Source organism: Camellia sinensis, chromosome 2 (assembly GCF_055761805.1).
Source record: "Camellia sinensis isolate YWXY chromosome 2, ASM5576180v1, whole genome shotgun sequence".
Taxonomy (NCBI): Eukaryota; Viridiplantae; Streptophyta; class Magnoliopsida; order Ericales; family Theaceae; genus Camellia; species Camellia sinensis.
The window spans coordinates 132,502,005-132,508,004 of record NC_138962.1 but is presented as its reverse complement, the minus strand read 5'-3'; positions in this window follow the sequence as shown (position 1 = coordinate 132,508,004).

Sequence of the window (6,000 nt, the reverse complement as noted above, 5' to 3'; positions counted from 1 at the left end):
AATTTATTGAGAATTTACTTGGATTTTACTGAGAATTTACTGAGTAACTTACGGAGAATTTACCTGGAATTTATAGAGTAATTTGCTAAGAATTCACTGGGAATATACCGAGTAATTTACTGAGAATTTACAAGTAATTTACTGAGAATTTACTAGGAATTTACTGAGAATTTACTAAGTAATTACTGCGAATTTACTGAGTAGTTTATTAAGAATTTAGTGAGTAATTTTATGAGAATTTATTGATTCATTTACTGAGTAGTTTACTGGAAATTTATTGAGTAATTTATTTCGAATTTATTTAGAATTTGAGGGTAATTTACTGTGAATTTAAAGGGAATTTACTCGGTAATTTTCTGAGAATTTACTGAAAATTTGCCATGTGATTTACTGAGAATTTAATGGGAATTTATTGAGAATTTACTGTGAATTTACTGAGTAATTTACTTAGAATTTATTGGGAATTTATTGAATAATTTGCTCATAATTCACTGGGAATTTACCGAGTCATTTACTGAGAATGTACTCAGTAATTTATTGACAATTTACTAAGCAATTTACCGGGAACTTACTGAAAGTTTACTGTGTAATTTATTAGGAATTTACAGAGAATTTACTGATTAATTTACTGAGAATTTTCTAAGTAATTTACTGAGAATTTTCTAAGTAATTTACTGAGAATTTACTTGGAATTTACTAAGTAATTTATTGGGAATTTATTCAGTAATTTACTTCGAATTTATTTAGAATTTACGGGTAATTTACTGAGAATTTACAGGGAATTTACACGGTAATTTGCTAAGAATTTACTGAAAATTTGTTGAGAATTTATTTTGAATTTACAGAGTAATTCACCGAAAATTTACTACGAATTTACACAGTAATTTACTGAGAATTTACACAGTAATTTTCTTAGAATTTATTGGGAATTTACTGAGTAATTTACTGAGAATTTATTTGGAATTTATAGGGAATTTACTAAGTAATTTATTGAGAATTTACTGGGAATTTACACAGTAATTTATTGAGAATTACTACGAATTTACTGAGAATTTAATTAGTAATTTGCAGAGATTTTATTGGGAATTTACTGAGCTATTTACTGAGAATTTTGCGAAAAATTTACTGGCAATTTTTTGAGTAATTTAATGAGAATTTACTGTGTAATTTACCAAGTATTTAATGAAAATTTACTGAGAATTTATACAGTAATTTACTGAAAATTTACTTGGAATTTACAAAGTAATTTTCTGAGAATTTAGTGCGAATTTATTGAGAATTTACTAAGTAATTTACTCACAATTTAATTGGAATTTACAGAGTAATTACATGAGAGTTTATTCGGAATTTACTGAGAATTTACTGAAAATTTACTGAGTAATTTAATAATAATTTACTGGGAATTTACTGGGACTTTACTTAGTAATTTACTGAGAATTTACTAGGAATTTACTGAGTAATTTATTAAGAATTTACGGGCAATTTACTGAGAATTTATTGGGAATTTACTCAGTAATTTGCTGAGAATTTATGGGGAATTTTCTGATTAATTTACTGAGAATTTAATGGTAATTTACTGAGTAATTTAATAAGAATTTACATGTAATTTACTAGGAATTTACTGAGTAATTTACTGAGAATTTATTGGGTAATTAACTGAGAATTTACTGAATGATTTACTCAGAATATATTTCGAATTTACTGAGTAATTTAATGAGAATTTACTAAGTAATATAAATGAGAATTTAATGGTAATTTACTGAGAATTTACTGGGAATTTACCCAGTAATTTACTGGGAATTAACTGGAAATTTATTAAGAATTTATTTGGAATTTACTGAGTAATTTAATAATAATTTATGGGGAACTTACTTAGTAATTTAATGAGAATTTACCGGGAATTTACTTAGTAATTTACTGAGAATTTATTGGGAATTTAATTTACTGAGAATTTACTGATAATTTTTTGGGAATTTACAGAGTAATTTACGGAGAATTTACTGAAAATTTACTAAGTAATTTACTCAGAATTTTTGGGGAATTTACTGAGTAATTTACTGTGAATTCACTGGGAATTTACTGAGTAATTTACTGAGAATTCACAGAGAATTTACTGAGAATTTGCTGGGAATTTACACAATAATTTACTTAGAATTTACTGGGAATTTACTGTGTAATTTTCTGAGAATTTATTGGGAATTTAACAAGAATTTACTGGTAATTTACTGAGAATTTAGTGGGAATTTACTGAGTAATTTACTTGGAATTTCGCAAAGAATTTACTGGGAATTTACTGAGTAATTTTCTAAGAATTTTCTGGGAATTTCGCATAGAATTTAATGGAAATTTACGGAGTAATTTATTGAGAATTTACTGGGAATTGACTCAGTAATTTTCTAGGAATTTACTGAGTAATTTGCTGGTAATTTACTGAGAATTTATTAAGTAATTTACTACGAATTTACTGCGAATTTACTGAAAATTTATTGACAATTTAATTTGAATTTACTGAGTAATTTAATGAGAATTTACTGAGTAATTTTCTACGAATTTACAAAGTAATTTGCTGGGAATTTACTGAGTAATTTACTGAGAATTTATTAGTAATTTTCTGTGAATTTACTGACAATTTATTGGGAATTTACTGAATAATTTAAAGAGAATTTACTAGAAATTTATTGAGTAATTTATTGAGAATTTGTTAGAAATTTACGGAGTAATTTTCTGAGAATTTATAGGAAATTTATAGAGTAATTTACTGAGAATTTTTTGAGAATTTTGCGGAAAATTTATTGGCAATTTTCTGAGTAATTTACTTAGAATTTGCTGGGAATTTACTGTGCAATTTACTTAGAATTTAATGAAATTTTACTTGGAATTTATAAAGTAATTTACCGACAATTTATTGGGAATTTACAGAGTAATTTACTGAGAGTTTACTGAGTAATTTAATGAGAATTTACTGGGAATTTTTACTGTAATTTACTCACAATTTATTTGGAATTTACAGAGTAATTACTTGAGATTTTATTGGGAATTTACTGAGTAATTTACTGAGAATTTACTAGAAATTTACTCATTAATTTACTGAGAATTTATTGGGAATTTACTATGTAATTTACTAAGAATTTACAAGGAATTTACTGAGTAATTTACAGAGAATTTACTAGGAATTTACTGAGTAATTTAATGAAAATTTACTAGGAATTTACTGAGAAATTTACTGTGAATTTACGGGTAATTTTCTAAGAATTTACTTTGTAATTTATTGAGAATTTATTGGGAATTTACTGACAACTTACTAGGAATTTACTGTGAATTTACAGAGAAGTTGTTAAGAATTTACTTTGAATTTGTTGAGTATTTTAATGAGAATTTACAGAGTAATTTACAGAGAATTTACTGTAAACTTAAACAATAATTTACTGAGAATTTATAGGGAATTTACTGAGCAATTTTCTGAGAATTTATTGGTAATTTTCTCGGAATTTACTGAGTAATTTACTGGGAATTTACTGACAATTTATTGGAAATTTATTGAGTAATTTACTGAAAATTTACTAGAAATTTAATGAGAATTTACTGAATAATTTGAAGAGAATTTACTGATAATTTGCTGGAAATTGACGAAGTAATTTACTGAGAATTTATTTAAAATTTATAGAGTAATTTACAGAGAATTTTGCGGAGAAGTTACTGGCAATTTTCTGAGAATTTCCTAGGAATTTAATGAGAATTTACTAGGAATTTATACAGTAATTTACCAACAATTTACTGGGAATTTACAGAGTAATTTACTGAGAATTTACTGGGAATTTACTTAGTAATTTAATGAGAATTTTCAATGTAATTTACTGAGAATTTATACAGTAATTTACTCACAATTTAAGTGGAATTTACAAAGTAATTACCTGAGAATTTATTGGGAATTTATTGAGTAATTTACTTGGAATTTACCCAGTAATTTACTAAGAATTTACAAAGAATTTATTGATTACTTTACTGAGTAATTTAATGAGAATTTACTCGGAATTTACGGAGTAATTTACTGAGAATTTACTAGGAATTTACTGGCAATTTACTGAGAATTTACTTAGTAATTTACTAAGAATTTATTGGGAATTTACTGACAACTTACTTGGAATTTAATGAGAAATTTAATAAAAATTTACTGTGAATTTATTGAGAATTTACTGGGAATTTACTTAGTAATTTATTGGAAATTTACTTGGAATTTAAAGAGTAATTTACTGAGAATTTATTGGGAATTTACTCAGTAAATTGTTGAGAATTTACTGGGAATTTCCTGATTAATTTACTGAGAATTTAATGGTAATTTACTTGTAATTTACTGAGTATTTACTGCGTAATTAACTGAGAATTTATTGAATGATTTACTGAGAATTTATTGGGAATTTACTAAGTAATTTAATGAGAATTTACTGAAAATTTACAAAGTAATACAATGAGAGTTTACTAGGAATTTACTGAGAATTTACTGATTAATTTACTGAGAATTTACTAGGAATTTACTGAGTAATTTAATAATAATTTACTGGGAATTTACTCAGTAATTTACTAAGAATTTACTGGGAATTTACTCAGTAATTTACTTGGAATTTACTGTGTAATTTACTGACAATTTTCTGGGAATTTACAGCGTAATTTACTGAGACTTTATTGGGAATTTTGTGAGTAGTTTACTCAGAATTTTCTGGGAATTTACTGAGAATTCACTAGGAATTTACTGAGTAATTTACTGAGAATTCACTGGGAATTTACTGAGTAATTTACTCGGAATTTAATGGGAATTTACTGAGAATTTGCTTGGAATTTACACAGTAATTTACTGGGAATTTGCAAAGTAATTTCTGAGAATTTATTGACAATTTACTGAGAATTTACTTAAAATTTATTGGCAATTTGCTGAAAATTTACTGGGAATTTACTAAAAATATACTCAGTAATTTTATTGATAATTTAATAGGAATTTACAGGGAATATACTAGTAATTTACTAAGTAATTTACTAAGAATTTACTGGGAATTTACTGAGTAATTTACTGAGAATTAACTGGAAATTTGCTGAGTAATTTACTAAGAATTTACTACGAATTTCGTAGAGAATTTACTGGGAATTTACTGAGTAATTTACTGAGAATTTATTGGGTATTTACTGGGAATTTGCAGAGAATTTGTAACAACCCACATTTATGGCTTAGTCATGTTCATGTGCATTCACATCATGTGGTCTTGTTAAGTTTGCATTCATGAATCTTACCTTGTTTTGTGCTCATGTGAATTGTCTAAGCGTTGTATGCATGCTTTGTTCCTTCCTTGGTGTCTCAAGCCTAAGTTATGTTAAGCCTAGATCATTCCAAGCCGAGGTCATCTTCAGTCTAGAATTATCTTGGAACCATTTTGTTTGACCTCCACCTTCGCCCTGACATATTGGCCGATATGTCATTATCTAGGTCGAGATGTTACCTTTGCACCTAAGTGATCTTGTCCTGGAGTGGTATGACCTAGACCGATGTGTGACACATCTAGGCCAAGGTGTGGCACAGCTTAGTCAAGTGTTGTCCTTCCTAGCCGAAGTCATTGTCACCTTAGTTGCCGAAGCCTTGTTCTTAGCCGATGTCATCACTTGCCGGAGTGCCTTGCCAGGTAGCTTGTTAGATACGCTTTGTCTTACACATGTCTTGTCAATCTATCACTTTTTTTAGGAGAACCAACCAACCGTTGCCACGTGTCCGAGCTGAGTGCTAAATCAGCCAGCAGAGAGAGAAACCTTGCATTTGTTATATCCTTGTTTTTGAAGAGGAGAGAGAAGCTCTAGGAGAGGAAGAGGAGTTCTTGAGGGAGAGTGAATTTCCAAGCTTGATCCCTAGAGATCGAACCGTTAGATTCGTGTTCTAAGGTTAGATTCTTGATCTACTCATGTTGTTCTTTATGTTCATGTTATTGCATTGCATGATTGAATATGATTTGTAAGCCATGC